The sequence below is a fragment of the Andrographis paniculata genome, unplaced genomic scaffold (genome assembly GCF_009805555.1).
Source record: "Andrographis paniculata isolate CXL003 unplaced genomic scaffold, ASM980555v1 Contig67END, whole genome shotgun sequence".
Taxonomy (NCBI): domain Eukaryota; kingdom Viridiplantae; phylum Streptophyta; class Magnoliopsida; order Lamiales; family Acanthaceae; genus Andrographis; species Andrographis paniculata.
The window spans coordinates 1,097,737-1,124,065 of NW_026137603.1; the positions used below are offsets into that span (position 1 = coordinate 1,097,737).

General features: G+C 37.2%; 1 long non-coding RNA gene across 3 annotated transcripts; it reads right to left on the bottom strand.

The window, feature by feature from the left end:
* Nucleotides 1–399: 399 nt before the first annotated feature.
* Nucleotides 400–3,991, bottom strand: LOC127263254 (uncharacterized). Of its 3 annotated transcripts, XR_007841413.1 has the most exons (5): nucleotides 3,778–3,991; nucleotides 2,101–2,233; nucleotides 1,852–1,943; nucleotides 1,338–1,392; nucleotides 400–748 (listed from the first exon to the last, which is right to left on the bottom strand). It is a non-coding gene; the product is annotated as an uncharacterized LOC127263254 (long non-coding RNA). The 3 variants fall into 3 exon arrangements; XR_007841412.1 differs by having other exon boundaries at nucleotides 400–1,392; XR_007841411.1 differs by having other exon boundaries at nucleotides 400–1,943.
* Between the last annotated feature and the right edge of the window lie 22,338 nt (nucleotides 3,992–26,329).

A 26,329-nucleotide genomic window follows, 5' to 3' on the forward strand; every position in this document is an offset into this window, starting at 1 on the left:
TTGTCCGCAACCAAATATTTGGTACAAATTTAATGCAAACGTAAAATATTTTTTGTACCGGCTATTGTCTGTAACTAAAAATCCGCTACATAAGGTATCCATGCCTCAAATAAGGATTTTGTCGCCATAAATAAAATCCACTTGTTAAAATATTTTTTTATGGATCAATCTGTGTGACAAATAATTTAAAACACAATTTTATTATAATTAATCTTAAATCATTGTTCATATGTATATAACGACATCAATCCAACAACATTCGTTTTCATATAAAAAATAGAATATTAGGTGTCAATAGTGCTTTAAAGCATCTTCAAAAATCACCATGCCATACACCATAACAACCAACTAACAACTTGCTAATACTTGATCCCCAAATCCAAAAGTAATAGTGAATAAATAGATATGGTATCAAACTGAAGTACTATCCTAAGGTCGACTAACAAATACAGTTATGAACGACCAAGCTCATTGAGTACAAAATCACAAAGGAAGCAATCAGAGGCAGCGAACCAACTGCAATGTGTTTCCAATGATATATAAGAATTATATCAGAAACTAAAGTAATTTAATTCCCAAAAGAATAAACATTTTTAAAAAATGTGTACATCCTTGTAAGTGCACTTGATATTATCTCCGCCGAGCACGTCATCGAGGATCTTTGCTCCGGCATTACTTAGGAGAATAAGTGCGGTCTCTGGGACCGTAACAGCGGTAAAAAATCTCTTGACAATGGCTAGGGTATCACCTATATAAAAACATAAAACCAGAGGTAGTTATGATGAAATATGATATCTCTAAACAATATGGATGAATAGTAGATTAAAAATATTTATTTATAACTCAACTCATACATTATACTTACATATCATTGAAATGAAACATTACAATTCACCACCTTGAACTCAAGGAAGGTAGTTAGCTAAACTAAATGCAACATCACAAATAATTTAGTGGTTAATTATTGGTACCTATTGCACCATAAAAGCATACTATAGAAGCATCACTACATAGGTAGAAAATAGAATGGATCGAAATAACTATCAGTCATCATGTCAATCAACGGAAGAAAATGGAGAATGGATAAACAACATATATTTTTATTTTATAGAGAAAGTAAGCTACAACATTGAGGTAGCCTGCCACAGCTACAACATTGCATATCTACAAACATCAAAATCAGTGAGATACTGCATTTCCATAACTCCCAAAACATAAAAAATCAAAATTTTAACATGATATATAAACATTGTTATCCACGAAAATATACCGATGTACTCTTCTGATTTAACCACCATTAGCCTCAACAAATATATATTCATTTGACTCAGGTAAACCTGCAATAATAAGGTATATTTTGTTCCAGGGCATGTTCCACGCAATAGATTAGTCCTGATCAAATGAAAAAATATTAAAATTCTTTAGTATGTCATGACGGAAGTAACTAAACATCAAAGGACATCTCAAACATGTAAATTATGTCTTTAACCTAGCTAAGCTTTTTTCCTATGGCCTTCATCATAACTACGCTTTCAAAAACAACACGTATGAAGTTGATGAAACTCTCACATTTCTATTAGTTTAAGTCAGTCTATACACCAACATCAACTCCGACAATAAATTGTTGACAACCTCAATTTCTCAGAATAACATTGCAAACATCACATCTTAATGATGTCTGCCATATCTAATATTCCACTTATGCTCTTGGACATTTCACAATAAGTTCTAATTAAATATTATCAATTTAATCCAATTGTTTCTATTGAATTATGAAAAATCATGGATGATTGCAAGCCAGTCATCTTAACTAAAAAATGATACAAATCTAGTGCTTCCTCCTATTCTTACACAGTCTGCACTACAAGAGTGTCTTTTGGAACTCCATGATGGGGCTATTCGGGGTACTGAACACGCAAAACAGATAATGGTGGTTCTTCTCACTGCAAAGCAAGGAAAACTTGGTTATTTAAGAGTCTTGTTACACAAAAATCAACCAAAACCCTTTCATAATCAAGATCCAAGAAATTCTTGATAGGAGAGCACTAGTTGTAACAATCAATCTCAAATGAATGAATAAGTAAAGGACATTTGCCTCACCTCCTTGTATTTCGCTTCTAAGCATCGGTATATCAATGAATTGTTTAATGACTGCCTACTTGGTGGTGATACATATGTTACCAAACTCTCTTGGTCTATCCTTTGCTTTGAAATAATCAACAGACTTCACTGTCTGCACTCAAAATTGTTATAAAGAAACCAATTATAATCCAATATCATATCAGCACTACATAAATAGGTTAAAAATGAATTTCCTCTTTATGAGATGGGCAGCTTAGTAGAAACAGATAAGATAAATCTCCTCAATTTGGTGTTGTATCACAGTATATCTGATAGAAATTTTAAGTGCAAAGCATCAAGTAGCACAAAAATATATCATAGACTTATTCACCTATGTAGATGTCAATAAATATTATTAGATCACGATAGAAATATGATATTCATGTATGGACTCCAAAAAGTTAAATTTGTTGGAGTAAATTCATAGCAAACATATGAATGCTCAAATTGTGCATAAATTTAATCAAACCAATTAATTGTGTAACTAAGATTTTATTTATCTATGTACTCTTTTTTTCCTCACCCAATTGTGCTAGTTTTGGAACTTTCAGATCCTGCCACATCAATTAAATGCTATACAAGAGTGTAGTATCATTTTCTCAAACATCAAACAACCAAGTAGATAAAGAATGAACGACAAAGTGAAGAGAACCAAAACTATTTATTTAAGCATTAGATGCCAATCTACTAATATGTTAAACATTCCTAATATTAGATAATTTTACCAAACTAAATATAAATAGTTCCAAAATATAATTGTATATACATATATTAGATTGAAGAGGGAAAATATAAAAAATCAATAAAATCTATCAACTAATTCCAACATATAATAACAAGCCATGAGATAAAAGAAAAATATTGAAAATTGATGTCTCTATTTTATAAAGAAACCAATGCTAACGCCAATAAAATTGAAATATGTCTACCATTATAGTTTGGATAAATGTAAGACAACCCTGGGCAATCAAATAGAAATTGCAAGTTATTTTTTCTCAACTATAAAACATTTAATATATATGGAATATGCATCTTGATAAGCAGTAGTTAATGATAATATATTGAAGACAACCTTGAACCAAAAAAAAATGAAACCGCAATAATTCAGTCACATAATTAACATTTAGTAGCAAAGTTAATTATTAACCCTTGTATGCATAGGTTGTATCCGATTGTTTGTTATTTTTTATAGCAGTGAAACAAGGATGGAGGACAATGACACGTGAAAAGGGTTTCTCTCCAACTTACCTTTACAATCCGAGTGAATTGTAGCTATGAATGAATTTCCCAACTAAGGCAAATTTATAATTAGCAGCAAGTTCCAAAATTTTATAGACTAGAAGGAAATAGCTAGACAATTATTATATCTAGTAAAAAGTGCCAAAAATAACCGACTCAAATTAATCAATGAAAGACTTAGAAGCAGTTGCAGTATTTTGACGAGCAGTTTGCGGGTGAGCGAGCGTGAATTGGAAGGCACTGCATCAGCGTAAGAGGGAGAAGAACCAGGATCCATGGGACCCAACCTCAATCACAGTACATTAACCTCATTCAACAAGCCACCTCAAACAAGCCAGCACAACCCACAAAAATTATACAAATACCAAAATACCACAATACTTACAAAACCGATGGGGGAAAGGGAGAGCAAAAAACCTGCACAATAAGCCGGCGTCGGCACCATCTGACAACAGGTGAACGAAAAACAAATGCTGCGCAGCAAAATGTGAATCACTCGACTTCTAGGGAGAGACCGAAGCGAGGTGACACAACAAGGTACCCAAAGAAACACAAGGACGAGCCTAGGATTATCTTTCAGACTGACGTGGAACCGTGGCCGACAGCGGAGCTATTGTTCAATGAGGGTTAAGGAGGGATGGTAATCGATTTGGGGAGAAATGAACATCGAATTATGAAAAGTGTTAAGATGTTGTGTGTGTATCGATTTATGAAAGTGTTATCACGCCTTTACATATTTCTTTTTAGTTTTTTTTTTTAAAAATTTTTAAAACAATTTTATTTAGATGTATATATATTTTTTATATATAAATATTATATTTATTCTTTTGTTAGGGTTTGACCTAAGTAATAAATATATTTAGGACGATATTTGTTATAATTGTATTTGTTACAAAGAAATAAGCGAAAAAAATAAAAATAAAAGTTGATCAAATATAAATTTTTTTGTCACGATAATTTTCGTAACAAAAATCACCTTTTGCTACAAATTTATTGTTACGGACCATAAAAGTGCTACAAATAGACAGTTTTTGGGTAGTGGATCTTTTTATATCAAAACTACACCAACTATCATTAAAATACAATATTTTTTAAACAACATGCAAAGAGAAAATTTCAACATTTAAGATGGACGGAGGGAGTATTAAATTAGTATATAATCTAATATTAAAATAATCCGTTTCTAGCACGGGTTACATGCTAGAATCATAATATAATACAAAAAACTATAATATATATTTTTTAAAAAATAGTTACATTGTATTTTTTAGGTAAAATTGTTTATAACTCCCATGTGGTTTCGAAATTCAGCGTAAAATCTCCCTGTATTTTAAAAATTGCATGGTACCCCCTTATATTTTAAAAAACGTTGCATGAAACCCCACCACCATGAAACTTTCCTCGTGTGATAAGAAGATGATTTCCTATCTATATGTTTTGCATGGCAGGGGGGTTTTATGCAATATTTTTGAAAGTATAAGTGAGCGTCATGCAATTTTTTAAAATAAAATGGGGATTTATGCTGAGTTTCGAAACCACAAAGTGGTTTCATGCAATACTTTTAAAGTATAGGGGACGTCATGCAATTTTTAAAGTAGAGGGGGAATTTATATTTACTTCTTCTATTTTTGCAAATCCTTTTTTATTCTTTTTTTTGCATCACGGCATGAATATTAGGATTTATTAGTAAAAGCTAAAAAAAATACATAATAATAAGAATAATAAAATCACCATAATACGATAGTTAATTTTTACATAATCAAGTTTAAAATTTTAAAGATTAAACAAAAAATTTACTGTAAAAATTTCACTATATATATATGTATAGAGGGAGAAACACAATCTCCTTGTCAGAATATCAATGATAACAAATTATATTCACAAATAAAATATGAAAAGAATACGATAAATTTTAACGTAGAAAATCATGCCTCAATCAGCACTCAATCAACCAACGAAATAAAAACCTTTAAAAGAATCAAGATAAAGACAATGAATCTAAAAAATCTGTCACATTCTCTAAAATTATGGTCGGACTACAAACATCCGATCATAAATTCGACCGTTGGATTGAAAGAGAAACAAATCACGAATACTCTGCAAAAATTTCAGCTTGACTAATGAAACGGGAATCGATGTTTTTCCAAACCTTTGAATTTTTGGGCGAAAATGGATTTCTCACATTTTTTTGGACGGTTTTGGCTTGAGTATTTGTTTAATCTCTTTAATTGTGATGACCGGAACCCTAAAGTTAACTTAGATTGGGCTTTCAATAATATTTTATGGATGATTTTGGTATGATTATTTGTTCAATCTCCTTAATTGTGATGACCACAACCTTAATATTTGATTATATTGGGCTTTCAATAATTTGGATTTACCAAATATATATATATATATATATAGATGATTATAGCAACAAATCTTAATTCTATCAAAATTATTTTTTTTAAAAAAAATAAGAATTTTACAAATAATCTATATCTAATATTAAAAAATAAAGTAATTCCAAAAAATTGTGATCATGGGAATTAAAGTCCCTCCTCATATATATATATATCCTAGCATATAACTCAGTTATTATATAATGTGATATTTAATTTGATTTCATATTTTAAATACTAAATTTTATTTTTACAATAAAGCTTAGTATGAAAATAGCCAAAATTAATTCATAAAAAAAAAACTATAGGCCTAATTAAAATAAAAAAAGAAGAAGCTATATTAACATTAAGTCCTAACAATCCATATTAAGTTAAAAATCAAAATAAATTTAGAAAATAAATACAACTATTCGTAAGAAAAAAATATTGATATTTATGTCATCATTTTTTATCATGTTGCTAGCATGTAGTTTAAAAAATGAAATAATATACCAAATGATAAAACAAAAAATACTGTAACTAAACCAAATAAATAATATTAAGTAAGTGAATCCAAGTTTCATAAAAGATAATATTCCAATTTAAAATTAAATATAATAAGATGAAAAAGAATTATCCATATTCACTTTTAAATTAAAAATTAAAATAAATTTGAAAGAAGTTTGTACCTATCAATGAAAAAGAAGAAAAAAATTATTAATATTTTGTCGTCGTTTATATAATGTTGTTAGCCCCGTAGTTGAAAACAATTGTGAAACAATATACTAAATAAAATATAAATAGTAACGAAAAAAAAAAGTATACAAATAATATTAGTTAAGTGAATAATAAATCAAATAAAACTTATACACCAATTTAAATTCAAGCTTAAGTTAGATTAAAAATATATATTTGCGATCTTATTATATAAAACATTACAATAGATTTTGAAATAAATTCATATCTATCAATGAAAAAAATATCGATCTTCTTATTGAATTCTCTCTTTTATCGTCAGGTTGAATAAAAGGTTAAATAATATACCAAAAAAAAAATACATTAACAAAAGTAAAAGCAAATACCACTTAATATTAAGTAATGAAAATCATAAATTAAAAAATTCATATTTTTTAAAATAAAAATAACACAATATATAATTTAAAAATAAATACAAAATAAGAATGAATTAATAAAATAAAAATAATTTTTATATATATTAAAGCATACAATAATTTTCTCTATGAATTTTTCAAATATTCTTTCAAATAAAAAATTCAAAATTTGGATATAATCTACAAAATTGAAAAATTATACTATAATACAATACTCCTAATCAAATCAATTAGAAAAAACAGATACTTAATAAGAATGAAAAATAATTTATTAATAGAAAATAAAAATAACACAATGGATAATTTTTTTTAAAAAATTCATATACAATAATAATAAAAGTAAACATACATAACAAAGAATAAAAAACAATCAATTAGTAGAAAATTAAAATTAATTTAATACTTCCTCCGTCGCGGAACTATAGTCTTGATTGTGTTGGGCACGAGATTTAAGAAATATTGATATTATATTGACAGTGGTTAAAAAGTATAGGTAAAAGACATTTTTGCCCTTGTGAGTGTATTAGTGTAAAATGTAGTGGCAATTGTGTAATAATAATGAAAGAGTAAGGGTAGTTATATAGTGGTATGATTATTTATGAAAATAAGACTATTGTTTTGGGACGAACAAAAATAGTAAACAAGACTATTATATTGCGACGGAGGGAGTATTATTTTTGTACTTAAAAAAATAAAATAAATAAACAAACAAACAAAAATATGTTGTACCTAATCGCTCCCTTATTTTTTTGTCTTTTTTTTGTCTTCTTTCTACTTGTCTTCTTCCTTCTTTTATTTTTTTCTTCTCATTCTCCTTTTGTTTCTCTTTTCTCAATTTATTCATGCATAGTAAAAGTACAAATTTTAAAATTAAATATGAACAAAAGAATTGATTAGTAAAAACTACAATATATATAATCATAAGAATAAGATGATCAATATAAAAAGAATACAATAGTTAATTTCGTTATAATCAAACTTAAAATTTTAAAAGTTAAACCAAAAAAATTACTACGAAAATTTCATTATCAATATTGATCGGAAATTCATTCCCTTTGCAAAAATTACAAGGAATGATAAGAAATTATATAACATAGGGTAAACTATTTTTTAAGTATGTAACTAGAGCATGTCGCAAACTAGTTCTGTAAGTAGAAATTTTTTGCATTTTTAGTACTCCGGCACCGGAGAAGCTTGCATGGCATCCCCATGGCTCGCCGGAGAACATGTCGGCCAGGTTAGCGACACCTAGTGGACACGTGAATTTTTTTTAAAATTTATATATTTTTTATTTTTTATATTTGGTCCAATTAAAAAAAGACAAATTATATAAATTTATGTGTTGTCGTAAAAAATCGTCACCAAAGGCTTAATCGAAAAAGCCTGTCGGAATTGATTTAATTATAGGGTTCCCCGGCCTCCTCAAGAAAGGATCCGGGCTATCTCGCAATAACCGAAAAATTGATGAAAAAAGAAGGTAAAATAAACAAGAACGAAACTGAAAATTAAATTGGAATTAATCGAAGAAAACTGTAAAAATCTGGAAAAAATTACAAGAAAATAATGCAGAGAAAAATTATGAAAAAAGAAGAAGATTCATGATGAATGGTGTCCTCTTCCTCTGGTTCTACCCTTGGATATTTATTTTGTTTTTTTGAATTCTGTTTGGATAAGATATTATCCCTAATTATTCTTAACAACTCTAACCACCTTCACTTCCACCTTCTTTCATCCGTTGACTGCTTCAAATGCACCAGGCCGGCTGGGTCCTTGGGCTAGTCAGGTCCGTAGGCCCACTCGCTGATCTTGATCTTCTGTTGGGCTGCGAACCTCGAGGATTTGGGCTGCACTTGTGTTGGGCCGGTCCAATTAATTTTGAGTGTGTACAAATGCCCCCCACAAAATCATTTGGACAAGAATCAACTCGTGGTCCTGATGATTTTGTCAAATACCTGAGTATTTCCATGCTTCCTCGGCCTGTCCAACCATTTTTTTTTTTTTTTGCTTCTGGAAGGTCATCATTAACTGATCTTGTCTTCTTTCCAACTCCCAAAGAGAATGATAGAACCTTTTAAGATATCCTCTATTATAAACGTCTTCAACTCCTCCCCTTCGGGCTTCATCGATCTATATGCACCGTTAGAAAACTTGGCCGATATGATAAACGGCTCTTCCCATGTGGGGGACAACTTCCTGAGCTTCGCATCATTTGGGCCTTCCGGAAGGACGACCTTCCAGACCAGGTCACCTTCCTGAAAGGTCTGAGCCCTTACGCGCTTTCGGAAGGTTAATTCGGCCTTCTCTTTTGATGCCCAATGCGTTCAAGAGCCTGCAATCTTTCTTCGGGCAAGGCGTTGAGCTCCTGGAGTAGGGTCTGATCCTGCTATCCCATCGACAACTGGTTCATCTTCAAGATCCAGAGAGAAAACACTATAACCCCTAACATAAGTACAACGTCATGGCCGTAGGTCAGCCAGCCCCCTCGAGTTATCCTCCAGCGCTTTCTTGATAATGAAAATCAAGATTTTGTTTGTCGCCTCGGCTTGCCTGTTAGCCTGAGGGTAGTACGGAGATGAATGGAGCAGCTGAATTTTTTTTTTCTTCACTACTTGAACAATGCTGGAAATCCACTCCGGGTACCTGCATGTTCGAATAAAGTTAGCTTCAAGGAGTTTTTCGACCTCCTCTTTCACTTTCGACAATACTTCCGGGTTGAAACGCCTAAGGGGCTGTTTATCGATGCTCAACTATGTTCCTTGTAACCCCGGCATCTCATGGTAATCCCATGCGAAGCAATCTTTGAATTCTCATATCCAAGCAATCATTCGCTCTTTCCTCTCGACATTCAGCAAGCGCTGACCCGTGTCGCCCGAGGGGTTGCCTCATCCCCCAAGTTAATATCCTCCAATGGGTCCCGCGCTTCGAAAGATGGAGCAGCTCTTCGAATCGGCGAATGAACATCCTCTTCGTCTTGATCGTAATTAGGCGGCTGGGAGGATGTCCGTATCTGCCCGTCAAGAGGTTGAGCGGCATGATTTCCAGCCTATATAAATATACAGTCGGACCTGTCTACTCTCACCTCCAAATCCTGTAAAATTAGGATGTCAGACATGATAAATACCTGAGTTATTAGGCCGTGCGTCGGCCTCGAATTTTATTTCGAACCCCTTCATGGTTAGATTGCATTTTTTCCTCATTCCAGCGTCCTTCGGCATCATGGACAGCGGGTATACATCGAGGGAAAAATAAACAGCCTCTGCGAAATGCACCTCCATAGCTGGATCAGCCTTGGCCTCTACCGTCTCGACTTGGTCTCCGTTCCAAAACATAATTTTTTGGTGCAATGTTGAAGGGACGCATTGGGTAGTGTGGATCCAATCCCTCCCGAGAATGGCTGAATCTAGCTTTCCCTCGTTGATGAAATAAGCCATTTGGTTCGTCGTTGTTTCAACCGTCATTTTCTCCACCAACACATCTGCTGTCGTATACGCATTCCCGACGAAGTCGGTCGTTCGCATGGTTTTCCAGACGAAATCATTTCTATTTTTCTTAATTTTTCCCAAAGTGGATAGAGTCATCAGGTTGACGGAAGCTCCCCCATCTATCAGGACCTTGCTGATCGTCCGTCCATCAAGATGCACCGTGAGGAATAAGGGTTTCAACTGGCGCGTATTTTCGTCCGCCAACTTCTGAAAAATTACTGGTTCTGGACTCTCTTTCGGAATGTTGGAATCTTGCTCTACCCAATATAATAGACCAGCTCCTTCCAACACCACATCCCTCTGAAGATAATCATGTTGATCCTGAGGGGCTTCGAATTCCCGAGGTAGCATCCCTATTATATTGACCTTGAGATCTTCTTCACAGTACGAAGCTCGTTCGAGGTCCTGATCGGAGGCAATAATGTCCAAGCAAGCCTCCGTCGCTTCATCGCAATCAAGGGCATCGATTATCGGCTCACCTTCCGGAATCTGGTCTTTCCCGAGTGTCACAGTAAAGTAAGGTTCATTAGGGTGTTCAACCCTTGCAAGAACTCTTTTTGGTCTCCATTCCTTTCGGGCCTGAAGCTGGTGACGAAGGTCCTTCCGACCAAGCTTCGGCCTTCCAGCGATAGCTCCTTTTGAGCCCTGGGCCTGCTGCCCTCTGGCCTGACCTTCGTGATCATCAGCCTGTTGCCTCCCAACCTGATTCTCCCGGGAAAGGCGAGCGGCCAAGCGTTGTCGCTGCATCCTCCTTTTTTGAGTCCTAGTAAGAGGTCGCATCACCTGCTCCTTCCGGTTCCTTGTCCAGCTCTCGTCGTCTGGAGCCTTCCATGGATAACAGGTTTGATTGGGTGTGATTACCACCTAATATACGGATGTACTCGCCAAACGTCGCCTCCCTTTTCAAAGCTTACTCCGCGATCGTATTCATGGGGGAAAGTCTGTCCCACACCGAACTTCTTCTCGGAGGTTTGATCGACCTTCCAAGCCTTTCAAACACTGGTTTTTTAGGGGCTGTTCTCCTACCATCTGCTCCAAACCCCGAATTTGTCTGTTTGGACCTGGCTGGACGTACTCCGATATCGTTTATCAGCGTGGGGAACGGCTCCGTGTCTATTTTCATGTCAGATTTTTTGGCCAGCTTGAGGCGGCCTTCTTTGATGGCTTTTTGGACTGTATTTTGGAAGGAAATGCAGTTCCCGATCTGATGGTCATATACTCCATGCCACATACAAAATAATTTTCCATTCAGCTCCTTTTCGATCGGCATTTTGTGATCTTCTTTAAGGCGGAGCTGGTTATCTTTCTGCAAGTAGTCAAAAATCTGCTCCGTCTTCGCGATGTTGAACAAGTAAGATACTTTCAGATTCACCTCATTCCGTCGAGGCGGCTTAAGAGCCGGGCATATATATGCCTTCCCCTGCGAAATTTCAGCCAAGAAGGTCACATCTTGCTCCTCGTCGACCTCAGCAACCCCTTCTTGGGCAAACACGCAATGATTACCATTCCGAAACGTTTGATTTCAGGCCATTTGAGCTTCTTTGAAGGGCTCCTCGGCCTTCACAGCTTTAGACATCGGCTGTCGAAAGTCGTGACATTCCTAAAGAGCCAGGCTGTCATGCAGCTGGTGAGTCATGTTATTTATTACCACATTCACCCCCTGGTCCTCTGGTACACGAACTTGGCATCTAGTTTCTGCGCTCCTTAATTTTTCCAAGAACTGCTCGATCGAATCCTTGCTTTTCCGATCGCCATATATCCTATGAATCGCATTTTCGATTACATGTGGATTTATGATAGGATGTGGCAGCGGCACCATCTCTGCCTGCCCCCCAGGCTGTTCGGAAGCTGCCTGAATGGATGGCGGATTGTGTAACGCCGGCTGCGGGAAGGCTTGTTGAGTAGGTCCCCGTTGTGAGAAACGAGCTCGAGGGCCTTCCGTAGGTTCTCTAAAGATTGGAACCTGTTTGCAATGGTGTATTTTCAGGGGCTGGTTGGGCAGAATATTCGTAGGTTTGTTCCAGCCTGGAACCAGCAGCAAATCGACCTTCCCCAGCAGCTCCCTGCCCCCTAGTGTATTGGGATGGTGTTAGGACTGATCCTCCTGGTTCCCAAGTCATTCCAGAAGGCTTTGGTACCAAGGAAAGTGTTGGTATCGCTGTCGGCGCTGCCCCCCATGCATTGGAAGTCTCTTGTCCGGCCATTGGGTTTTTTTGAAGGTCTGGAGTGGGGACTAGGGTGCTGAAAGTAGTTCCAACACATAGGGAATTATTTTGCCCATTTGGTGTTGATGGGACTGACCCGAAGGTCATCCCAAATCCGTCAGTTGAAGGCGGCCTAAAGGAAGCCTGTCCAGCCGACGCCCGAGATTCTTCGACCTTCTGGATGGTGATCGGAGGTCCTCCAGATCCGGCACTCCTACCGAACAGAGTAACATGGCCATACTTAAGTGCTTGGGATTTCGGATCTGCTGCGAAGCTGGTTGTAAGGCCCGCGGGAGGCCAAATCTCTGGCTCGCTAGAATCGACCTTCCGGACCTTACTTTTTTGAGTTTCTTCCTCCAGAAGCAGCGGAAACTCGTTCCGAATGGCGGATTTCAGAACGTCGCTAATGTATTTTGATAGTTCTTAGGCGGATCCGTGAAGGGATGACCGAATTTCCCCACGGATCTGCTCCTGCAGGACGCTGTCTGGAAGGCTAATGTTTTGGTCCGGCCTTCCAGCAGCAGCGGAAGCCTCACTGCGAGGGGCAGCTTCCTGCGCAGGGCGTGATGACGAATCTCCGACAATTTTTTTGTTTTTTGGCATCTCCATAGTGGTCGGCGGTATCAGTGTTTCTCTCAAAGTTACATGTAAAAGTCGCAAGACGTCGGTGTCCCACTGGGCGTGCCAATCTGTTGTCGTAAAAAAATCGTCACCAACGGCTTAATCGAAAAAGCCTGTCGGAATTGATTTAATTGTAGGGTTCCCCGGCCTCCTCAAGAAAGGATCTGGGCTATCTCGCGATAACCAAAAAATTGATGAAAAAAAAGGTAAAATAAACAAGAACGAAACTGAAAATTAAATTGGAATTAATCGAAGAAAACTGTAAAAATCTTGAAAAAATTAGAAGAAAATAATGCAGAGAAAACTTATGAAAAAATAAGAAGATTCATGATGAATGGTGTCCTCTTCCTCTGGTTCTACCCTTGGATATTTATTTTGTTTTTTTGAATTCTGTTTGGATAAGATATTATCCCTAATTATTCTCAACAACTCCAACCACGTTCACTTCCACCTTTTTTCATCCGTTGACTGCTTCAAATGCACCAGGCCGGCTGGGTCCTTGGGCTAGTCAGATCCGTAGGCACGCTCGCTGATCTGGACCTTCTGTTGGGCTGCGAACCTCGAGGATTTGGACTGCACTTGTGTTGGGGCGGTCCAATTAATTTTGAGTGTGTACATTATGAAAAAATAAAAAATAAAAAAAATACACATGTCTCTTAGGTGTCGTTGACCTGACAGGCACATGGCCTCCGGCGAGCAACACGGGTACTACGCAGGCATCTTCGGCGCCGGGGGACTAAAATTGGAAAATTTTCTACTTACGGGACTAGTTTATGATAAACTCCACTTACAGAACTAAATAATAAAGGGGTCCAGTAACAGTACTAGAAAAATAGTTTACTCAATAACACATGAAAGAGATATGATTATTTTACATAGAAAATTATTCACTCCCTTGTAAGAATATGAGGAACAATAACGGATTATATGCACAAATAAAATATAAAAAATGTAAGACAATTTTCACCATTCAAGATAAAGGAAACAAATCATGGGTCGTCCAAAACAAAATAGAAAAATCACTATAGTCAAATTAAATATGAGAGTTTTTAAAAAATGCATAAAAACACTCTTAATCACCATTCAATCAACCAACAAAAACCAAAAAATTAAGAAAAATCGAGATAAAAAACCCAAATCTAAAATATTTGTCATGTTCTATAAATTTATGATCTAATTACAAACATCCAATAAAAAATCCCACCGTTGGATTGAAAACACAACAAATTACGAACCCTTTATGAAACTTTTAGCTTAATCCGACTGTTAACAAATCGGGAATCGCCGTCTTTCTGAACTTACGCGCAGAAATCTCATAATAATTATTGTGGCAATTTTGGTTTAATCTCAAGTATATATATAGATATACGAAACTCTACTTTTATCAATATTTTTTTTATTTATTGTCCCAATAAATCTTATTTTTATTAGATTTTCGGGAATTAAATTCCGTTATCAAATATATATATATATATGGATATATAATTTTTAAAATTTATATATTATTTTCATATTTTAAATATTTTTATTTGAAGAAATATCAAAAGAAATTTATTGTAACACCCCAAAATGCGGGTATATCACACGCCAACATTATCTATCGACACGTCATGCTATCATACTAAGGCTTCACAAAGTATCACCTACTCTTTTTGCACATGTACTATTTATTTCCAAACGAAGGAGTACATCACCATCACCCATATCATTTCTCAAATACATGAAAAGAGTGGAACAATCATATTACCAGAAAGTGCCAAAATGTGCATGTTGTCATGCAGAAAGACCTTGTCTGAATGATATGTCAATCGTCGACCCAATGGTCCAATTACGAAGTCTGTAGGAGAAAAATATAATATCATCAGCAACACTAGTTGAGTATGGACATAAACACATAAAAAGAAAGTGCAACCAACCGTAACCGAAAAGTCATGACTATTCATCACATCTTAACACATAGCAATTTACAAATATAACATAATCAGTCTCAAAATAATAGCTCAATCTTACTATAACATAATCTATGTCACATCTATAGGCCACATTCGGCTAAATGATAATCAATGTCATATCGATAGCCCAATCCCGGCTAAACGATAACCAATTCCATGTCAATAGTCCACTCACAGCTAAACAATAATCAATGTCATATTGATAGCTCAATTCCGGCTAAACGATAATCAATGTCACATCAATAGCCTACTCCCGGATAAAAGATAATAAAAAGCCACATAATCAGACAAAGCACATAAACAGAAGAGCACATCACATTATGTATCTCACTTGATCAAAGATATTGTTACATCATATGACATGAGAGCACATTTTACTTCTAAGCACACAATCAATCATATAATCAATTGCCTATTCATTTTAGGCACAGTCTGATGGCTATTCAGCTTACAATATTTATGTTCATGCCTTAATCGCAAATATAATTTCCCAAGCAGCTATCCAGACAATTCTCTCTAACGATCAGAACGATCTAAAATAACAATCAATCTAAAATCAAAACAAAAACGTCATAATAGCGTGAGCTACCTGTTTATTCAAAAGCTAATGTTTCAAACTAGCTCATTGGATTTCAAAAATTTACATTTGATGGAATACTATATTCTTGTTATAAAATTCTTATACCTCATAATTTTTATAGTACCCAATTATTAAATAAAAATCTTTAAAAATATGAATAAACAGACATGAGCAATACATTGCCATTTTGAATTCTTCTTAATCAACACAAAATACTCAAAATACAAAGTTAGGGCTATGAATAGGTTGTTAGCTAAAGAAATTTAACGATTAAATAACTAAATAGACAATTATGAATTTTTAAGTAATTTTCAATATCCAAATTTATTTTAAATATTATAATTAAAGCATACTTACAACAAGGAACATCATACGGAAGTCGAAATTAAAATCAAATGGGTAAATGTTTTCTTTCTCTGTTTTCTCTTCTTCCTTTCATCTTCCCTTTTCTTTCGTCTAGGTGCTTTCTTCCTCTGCTCGAAGGTAAGAATGGGCGGGTTTGTTTAATTATTTCATTTACTAAATTTATATATTAATTATATTATATTATTATTATTATTATCATCCTTATCATTATCATCACCGTTATTATCCTTACTATTATTATATTTACTATTATAAATAGTATATTTTACATTTATCATTATCGATATTTATCCTCTTAACAATCTCTTTAATCATAATCGATATACAAAATAGGAATATAATTTATGTTGGGACTGGGATAACTCAATACTAGTATGATATTGTCTGCTTTGGTCTTAGCCTGCACGGATTTGTTTCTGGATATTCTCCAAAAAGCCTCGTACTAGTGAAGTTCATTTGGAACTTATAAGGTGTCGAATTTTATTCACAACTTCCAATGTGGGACTTGGGTTTGCACCCCAACAATCTTCCCCTCAAACCAAGGGCCTTCCTTGTCTACATTGTACCACCTATCACAAAGGGACCCGCTGCTTGACCACCTTAATCAGGACCGACCCAACACCTTCAGGAGACTGTTGACACAAGGTTCATCCGCAGGTAACGAGGGCGAGCCCACCACCACAACCAATGCCCATTACCGTCCAGTCCACTTAATCATCGAACCAGGCTCTAATACCACTGTGGGGATTGGGCCAACTTAACACTAGTATGATATTGTCCGCTTTGGGCTTAGCCTGCATGGATTTGTTTTTGGATATTCTTCAAAATGCCTCATACTAGTGAAATTCACTTGGGACTTATAAGATGTGAAATTTTTTTCACAACTTCCAATGTGAGACTTGGGTTTGCACTCCAACAATTTATTTTATAATATTAATTTCTTGATCCCATTAATATTATCGTAATATTTATTTAATATAATAGTATGATTTTATATATTTCAAAATTGGGCCATTATATGTATACAGCAAAAATAAATATATATTTTTAATATAAAAATTAATTTAATTTTAAATGTTGTGTTTTTATTATGTATGAATCTATTGAAAAAAGAGAAAGAAAGAGAAAAACGAAAAAAAAATCAAAAATGGAAAAAATAGAAAGAAATATAAAAAAGAAATAAATGAATAAATGATGGGGCATGTATGACATTTTTGTTGCTTGTTTATTCATTGTTGTTAGCCTGCAGTTGAAAACAATGTTTAAACAATATACTAAATAATATATATGTAACGAAAACAAAAGCATACAAATAATATTAGGCAAGTGAAACATAAATTAAATTAAACTTATATAGCACTTTAAATTAAAACCTAAGATAGATTAAAAATATTTATTTACAATCTTATTAAATGAAATATTACAATAAATTTTGAAATAAATTCATATCCCAACAAACAAATAATATTAGGTAAGTGAAACATAAATCAAATTAAACTTATATAGCACTTTAAATCAAAATCTAAGATAGATTAAAAATATTTATTTACAATCTTATTAAATAAAATATTACAGTAAATTTTAAAATAAATTTATATCCCAACAAAATTATGGTCTTGGACATGTCTTTTCCAAGAAAATATGCAAGCATATGTGTACATATTTCATAAAATATCAATCTATAAGTTTGTTAAGATTTAATATATCTTCAAAATCCAATAATTTATCCAAATTTGTTACAAGTTTCCGACTAGGCTGTGCGTCGAGCAGCTCGTTAGGCTACTTGACCTTATTTACGGATCCAATGTATTTTATCCTAAATAATATTTTAGAGTAAGAAGTTTAAACAAATATGTTATAAGAAAACTAAATAGTACTAGTATTTATTTTAACCCCAAATCAAAATAACATTGTTATACATTTAATGATTTTTTACTCCCTTCGTACCAATTCAAAGTATTTATTTTACCATTTTTGTCTGTCTCACTTCAAATTATCCATGTCCTATTTTAGAAAAGGTAATCATACACTAATACTAAAATATTTTTAATTTTTACTTAAATTACAAATATACCATTACACATACAATTACTTTATACATAAAGTCAAAGCGCAAACATATAAAAAATTCTTACACACTTTTACCAACTAATAAAATACTATTATATTTTAATCTACTACAAAACTCCAAAGAGCCCATTTGATTTGGGACAGAGGGAGTATCAACTAATACATTTAATGTGTGGATCAATGGTGTGTCCCTTGGTCGTCGTAATGGTCTGAGGTATTTTGAAGTAGTGAATTATGTTAGACTTAATAAAATGTATCAGTTGTGCTTGCTGAACCTACAGGATTGCCTTGACCCACTTGGTGAAACAATTAGTCGCCACTAAGATAAAGGCTTATCCCTTGGATGATATGGGTCTATTTTGCTAATAATATCCATTGTCCATTCTCAAAATGGTCAAGGCTTGACGATTGAGTGCAACTCTTCTACTGCATCCATCTCAGAGGGCCGTGTCATTGACACGCTTTGCACCCATTGGCATAAGCAACACAGTCATGGGAATTAAATGGCTAAAATAACCGTAACTGAAAATAGTCCAATGCATGGCGGCTCCGGACCAGTTGGCGCCTACAATTTTTGCAAAGGCCTCTGCAATGACCTTCTTTACGTCATCGTGGTTCAAACAACACACTTGCTTCGTATCAGGATATCGGTGATATCAATTATGATCGATCAAGGTATATTTTAGAAGCATATCCCTCATACCTTCCAAACTAATCCAATTTGGGCTCAATAATGCATCGATATAAAGCTGCCACCAATCAATAGGCCCGTCAAGCTGAAGGTAGTGAGATTGAACAATAAAATTTTTTATTTGAAACATACACTTGTTGCACAAGGTTATTCGCCTCGGCGTTCTCGTCTCGTGGAATATCCTCCAAAATAGCCTCTTGGAACCATTATAGAGAAGCCCGTACCTCGCGCAAAACACTAATGAGATGGGGTTTTCAGCACTTGAACTCGCCGAGGGCCTGCCTAATGACCAACTGTGAATCACCTCAAATATGAACAAAAATGACTCCATTTGAGGCTAAGAAGCGCAAGGAAAACAATAGTGCTTCGTACTCGGCTTCATTGTTCGTACTTCCCTGAGGAAGTTGATGCAGGAATTGCCAAACTTCACCGTAAGAGGTGGATATGATAACTCCCACACCAGCAATCATGGAAGTGCTCGAACCATAAAAGGTTACTCGCCAAGTTTCCAGTCCAACATACTCGTCTGAAGCATTTGGAATTTGGAGCATTCTTGGATGCTCGTCCAAAAAAATAGCAATGGCCTGCCCTTTTAAGTAAATGCGAACGAGGCGAGCTTCATAGCTGATGACTCCAAATATGAGCATATTCTTAGCTTGACAAAACTGTGTATTACTCGAATTTCTGTATAAAACCCATAATAACCCATTAATGGCATACATTATTGATCTATATCGCTTGGCATGATCCAGATTTCGTTGTTGAGATTATTAACAATTTTTGTCCTTTTTAAGCGGTCGTCTGGTGCCGGAAAAGCTAAGGCATGCGCCACAAGCGATAGCCGCCTCCACCCGCAAGTGCCCAAAATATCTCCTGGAACAGATTAAGGCATGAGAGGCAAGCGGTAGCTTCCACCGCTCGCAAGCGATAGCCTCTCCCGCTTGCAAGCGACAGCCCAGACACCCACCGCTGCAGATTATCACCAGATTCCAACTAAGTGTTCCAACTGCAGCGGTACAACCATTTCGTTTCCAGCCAGCACAAGCGAGCCTAGCTGCGTTGATGCCCTCCAACTCTCTGGCAAAAGAGAAAGATCTGAGCCCTTGCAATTCAATGCAATCAAAGCAAACGCCCTGGGAGTTACGGCCAGCCACTGTTTCAACAGAATAACTACCAGCAACCGCCTAACTGCCCAACGGTTGGAATCACCCAGCAACTGATTGCAACCCTCCCGTTTAAACTGCTATAAATAGGGCCAGATATCTCTATGTAAAAAGAGGGGAGAGAATCGATAACTTCGATTTTGATATACCTCTAGCAATTACTTTCTGCAATCCAGTCGTCTTCCTGTCTCCGAGAGCTCCAACCCTGTAAGGGAGTTCTCCACAGGAATGGCCAAGGGAGTAGGGATTTCCCTTCTCCCTTGGCCAAGTCTTTACCGCTTTCTTAGATTAGATTACTGTTTTCTTTTACAGCTTTGTAGTTCTAGTCTTTCCAGCTTTAGTAGTAATTAATGAAATATCATTCATTTCTTCATACTTGTTTCTTCCACACTTTATCCACACTTATATAAAGTTTGAATTTAGACAACTTCATTTCATTGGTTTAGAGCCTGAGAAGAATTGATTAATCTGAGCCTTGTTATGCGCCAAAAGCGGTTTCAAGGTAGTTCAATGTAGTTAAGTACGCGGGAGCCCTCTCGACCTACTTAACTACTGTTCTGAATTCAATTTCGACTAAAAAGAGGTAACAAAAGGGTAAAGCCACTAAAGAGACAAAAGTTGGGAAAATTAATGGGCATAGACGGTGGTCTATTAGGTCACAGAGATTCCTAGTGACAGTAGGGTTTTTTTCTTATAATGTCTCGATTCTGGGTGTTACTGAAGTCTTGTTATAAATCCCTTAAGGTCACAATTCCATTGTTATGAATTCTTTATATTTCAGTTTATATAATTACATCATCCCCTTCTAACCGTTTCCGTAATATACATATATCTTCGATAACACACTTACATCACTCGCTTATTACATCCAGGGAAATCTATCCATTTAGTAACGCACAAATCAGACACAACACCTCTCCTTCACTCTCTGTCCCTCATCTATATACATATATATAGAGTAAATTGCAAAAAATATCCCACACTTATACCCTATTATCACTTTTGTCCTGTATTTATCTCCCTGGCAAAATATATCCTACATGTTTACAAAAGTCATTATTTATGTCCTTTTCTCGTGCGTGAAATTCACACCACGCGCCCTTATGCGCAATGACATGCGGCCACACGCAGTCAAAGGATAGAAGTAGCAAATTTTGAAAACATGTGGGATATATTTTGCCAGAGAGATAAATACAGGACAAAAGTGATAATGGGGTATACGTGTGGGATATTTTTTGCAATTTTTCCTATATATATATACAATGTGCCATTCATTCATGTCCCGTTCACTCGGTAACCGCCATTCATCCATGTCCCGTTCACTCAATTTCTGCTTCGCTTATGTCCCGATCACATGGTTACCGCTGGCACATCATATTCCGCCCTCGCTTTGCTCGCTTCCACTCATCCCCCTTTTACCACTTTATTTTACCGCTTTTAATTGATTAGAAGTTTTGATCCGCTGCAAGCGGATCCTTTCCTGCTATTTTCGTCACTTTTTCAAGATCTTCACCTATGAAATTCATGACTTAAAATCCTTGTGTTCGACCTGGAAACTCACCAGTAAAAAGTGTATAAGTAATTGTGATAACTGTTTAGGGTCTACAACCACATGATTTACTATATCTGATCGCTTTCTCTATAACCATTCACTCACTGATTTTGGAATATAAATTCCTTGTGGATATGTAAAAAATTTCAACATACAAATTTCGGTTATCATAATTTGGCGCGGTTGCTGGGGATTTTAAACTCATGAAAAGTATTCTGGTTGATGATCTTTTGAAGCGCCATAATTTACTCTTTTCGTATTCGTGTTTTGCGTTTTAGTGACTTTTTTCTAACTTTCACTTTGGTGTGGCTATCATTATGTAGGGGTCCCAAGCATTTTCAGCATCCCACGAGTCCTACTCCTTCCGCTCGATCATAGAGACGTCTGTTTAGAGATCAAGTGCGAGAACAGCTTATGGTGAACCAAGGAAATGCTACCGCTCCTTCTACTGTCGTCCCAGCTTCGTAGACTGCCGCTGGGACATCTTCAATTTCTGCTACATCTGCATCTTTGCAGGAGGTGCCGCTCCATATCCCCACTGTAGTCCCCACTGTCATTCCTCATGCGCTCACACCGACTGAGGAGCAGCTCATGAGAGCCCTCAGTAGCATCCAACAGGGAATGGCGGGGCTGTAAACGCACCTCGCTCAGGTGGAGAAAGCTCAGGCTACCCAGGTGGCGTTTATCGCTTCCCAAGCAGCTCAAGCTGCCAACACCGCTTCGACTCCCACTGCCATCACTCCCCCACAACCTACTGCTGAGCCTAACTAGAGGGCTGAGGGACACAGGGCTGCTGAACGCCCGCCTGCCGAAGTCCTTATGGATGTTCACTACCAGTCCCTTATGGATAATACTTTTATTACTAGTTATGTGCCCAGAGGCTCTGGCCATTATGAGGTGAAACCAGCGCTCGTCAGCCTGGCGAGCCAGAGCCAATTCCATGGGCTGCTCAACGAAAGCCCTTATGAGCATCTACAGAACTTCAATAGGATCGCTGCCACCTCCAAATCTCACGGCATCACGGAGGATGCTGCAAAACTTATTTTGTTTTCATTTTCTTTATCAGGATAAGCCAGGAAGTGGTTTGATAACCTCTATCCCATTCCTGGCTCTTTCAAGGAAGCAGCGTAGGCCTTCGTGAGCAAATACCATCTTGTATTGAAGACCATTCGCCAGAGGGATGAAATACTCACTTTCAAGATGGCGAATGACGAGACCCTTCCCAAAGCCTGGAGCCGATACAAACAATTGCTCCGCAACTGTACTCATCATCGGCTTAATTTGACTTCATGGAGCTTCAAATTTTCTACTCAGGAATCATTCCTGAACTGAGGATGTCGCTTGATGCAGCGGCAGGAAGCTCGTTGATGGGGCGCTGTGCCTCATAAATGAGGGCTTTGATAAAAAAGATGGCGGCCAATCAGACGAGTTGGGCAGAGTCCAACAGGCCCGAGCAATCGAGGGGTCTATACCAGGTTCCTACTTCCGTTTCTCACGATACACGGATTGACAGTCTGTCGATCCAAGTCAAAGAGTTGTCTAAGCTCATGAAGCAAGACCTACGTAACAAAGGGAAACAGGCGCTGCATGAGGCCGCGGTACTTGAGGAGAATGCTTTTGTAGACCAACAAGGTCCGCAGGTTGCTGAGTGCTTGACTGAAGAGGCTCAGAACCCAGCGGAGGTCTAATATATGGCTGGCAAAAATGCCCCTCAATTCCAGCAGTTCCAAAAGGGGCAGGCTCAAGGCCCCGCTGCACCGCGTCCTCAGCAATAATTTCAAAGGCCACAACAGTTTGCTGCGCAACAATATCATCAAGGGGGATATTATCCACATCAACAAAAATACTTTTAAGCCCCTCACTTTTCGCAGCAGGCACCTGCATTTACCCAACCTCCCACAGCGGCCCAAGCACCGTTGAGCCTGGAGGAGCTCTGGAGGAACACCGAGCGGGCAAATCAGGAGTTCCAAAGAAATACATCTACTTCGATCAAAATGCTGGAAATTCAAGTCGGGCAAATAGCTGAACCAGAAAGGAACATTGCTTGGGACAGTCGAGACTGTCCCGAACCAAGCGAAGGCCATCGAAACAAGGGGTGGGAAGTGGACGCAATCACCACCGCTGCCAGACAGAGGTATTAATCATTCTCCTACCCCTATTGTTGCTAATGTGCCTGTACAGGATGAAATTACACAGATTCCAGTTGAGGAAGAAGGTCCATCCCAACCTCGAGCGATACCAGCTGCTCGGGTGCCTGAACGGAAGGAAAATGGTCCCGCTCAGCCTTTGGCTCGAGCCCCCTTCCCTACACGACTTGGGAAGAAGGACAACTCCCAGGAATTTGATAAGTTTGTACATACTTTCCGTAGTCTTCAAATTACTATACCATTTGCTGATGCTTTGTCTCAGATGCCACATTACGCTAAGTTTATCAAGGATATAATCAACCGAAAGCGGGCATTCCCTGATGAAGCGGCAACGGTACAGCTGGAGAGTTTTATTATTATTTATACCATAGGAAATTTAGAGCCGATTAGGGCATTATGTGATCTAGGAGCAAGTATCAATCTTATGCCCTTCTCGTTTTTCTCTAAATTAGGGCTTTATGAGTTAGAAGCATACAGAACTGTAATTCAGCTTGCCGATAAATCAATAAGATTACCTAAAGGAATTATTCGTGATGTACTCGTGCAAGTAAACAAATTTATTTTCCCTGCAGATTTCATTATAATGGAAATGAGCGAAGATTGTGAAATTCCAATTATCTTAGGGAGACCTTTCCTAGCCACCGCTCAAGCTACAATAAACATCGCCGAAGGCGAAATTTCATTAAGCTTTGGTGGCGATAAAGTCACATTTTTCATGAACCCAGCACTGCGTCAACCACAGGAAGAAAATTGTGATTTTATCAATGAGTTAAATGAATTATCAAATTTTGAGGACTATATAACACTTGAGAATCTGGAAGGAATTTCAGATAATGGGTCGCTTGAGCAGGAAGATGAAGAGGATTTAGGTAAGGCAAGCGATGAGATGCCAGTGCCCACTGAATCCATTGAACGAGCTACGAGGGAACCAATAAGCGACACCATCATAAAGGACGAGCTGAAGAGATTACCTGAGCACCTCAAATACATATTCCTTGGCCCGGAGGAGAGTTACCCGCTGATAATCTCCGCCTCACTGTTGCCGGACCAAGAGGCTCAGCTCGTCTCATTGCTGAAAAGAAGAAAATCGGCGTTTGCATAGAAGATCACAGACATCAAGGGAATCAGCCCAGCAGTGTGCATGCACCATGTAAGACTAGATGCTGACGCTAAGCCATGCAGACAACCTCAGTGGGGATTAAACAAAAATATGCAAGAAGGGGTGAAGAAAGAGGTGATCAAGCTATTCGATGCAGGAATCATATACCCTATTATTGACAACCAGTGGGTCAGCCTAACCCAGGTGGTTCCCAAGAAAGGAGGTTTCGTTGAAAAAACGAGCGATAAGGGGGAGGTCTTCATGACAAGACCTGTCACTGGATGGAGGGTCTGCATCGACTATAGAAGACTGAATGCAGCCACAAAGAACGATCATTTCCCGCTTCCATTCCTTGATCAATGCCTTGAGAAGCTCGCAGGTCATGAATACTACTGTTTCCTCGATGGCTACTCAGGCTACCACCAAATTCCCATCAAACCGGAGGACTGTGAGAAGACTACATTCACTTGTCCATATGGGACATTCGCTTACAGGAGGATGCCGTTTGGGTTCTGCAACGCCCCGGCCACCTTCCAGCGGTGCATGTACCATATCTTCAGTGATCTCCTGGACTCCTGCATAGAAGTATTCATGGATGACTTCTTGGTATATTAGACATTTTCCAGATGCCTAAATAATTTGGAAAAAGTACTTCTCCGCTGCATTGAGACTGATCTCGTGCTGAACTGGGAGAAGTGTCATCTTATGGTAAATGAAGGAATTGTCTTGGGCCGTAAGATCTTATCTTCCGGTATTGAGGTAGATAGATCGAAAGTTAGTGTAATCGAAAAGATGCCAGTGCCCTCGAGTGAGAAAGGAGTGTGAAGTTTCCTTGGACACGCGGGATTTTACCGCCGTTTTATCAAGGGCTTCAGTCAAATCATGCAACTGCTCACTGCTCTGCTGTGCAAAGATTCTCAATTTCATTGGTCAAGCGAGTGTGAGGAGGCATTCCGGTTGTTGAAGGAAAAGCTTACCTCTGCTCCTATAATTTCAGCACCAGTGTGGAGCGAGCCATTCGAGCTTGTGACGGATGCAAGCGACTATGCCGTTGGCGCTGTACTAGGACAAATGGTGGAATCTAAGTTGAATGTTATTTACTATGCAAGTAAATCACTGGATTCCGCTCAAAAGAATTACACTACAACCGAGAAGGAGCTGCTAGCTATAGTCTTCGCTTTCGAGAAATTCAGACAGTATCTTATCGGAAGCAAAACCATTGTTCACATTGACCATGCAACTATCAAATATTTGATGGAGAAGAATGAGACAAAGGCCCGCTTGATTAGATGGATTCTGCTGCTCCAAGAGTTTGATATAGAGATCAAGGACAAGAAGGGGAAAGAGAATCATGTGGCTGATCACCTCAATAGGTTAAGGCAAGAAGAGGACATATCTCTTGGAATCAACGAACAATTCCCAGATGAGAAGTTGTTCCTGGTGCAAGCGAAGGAGCCATGGTTTGCAGACCTGGCCAACTTTTTAACTACAGGACAGTTTCCAGCACATACTGTACAACGGGAAAAGAAGAGATTGCTCAGTTTGGCAAAGGACTATTTTTTGGATG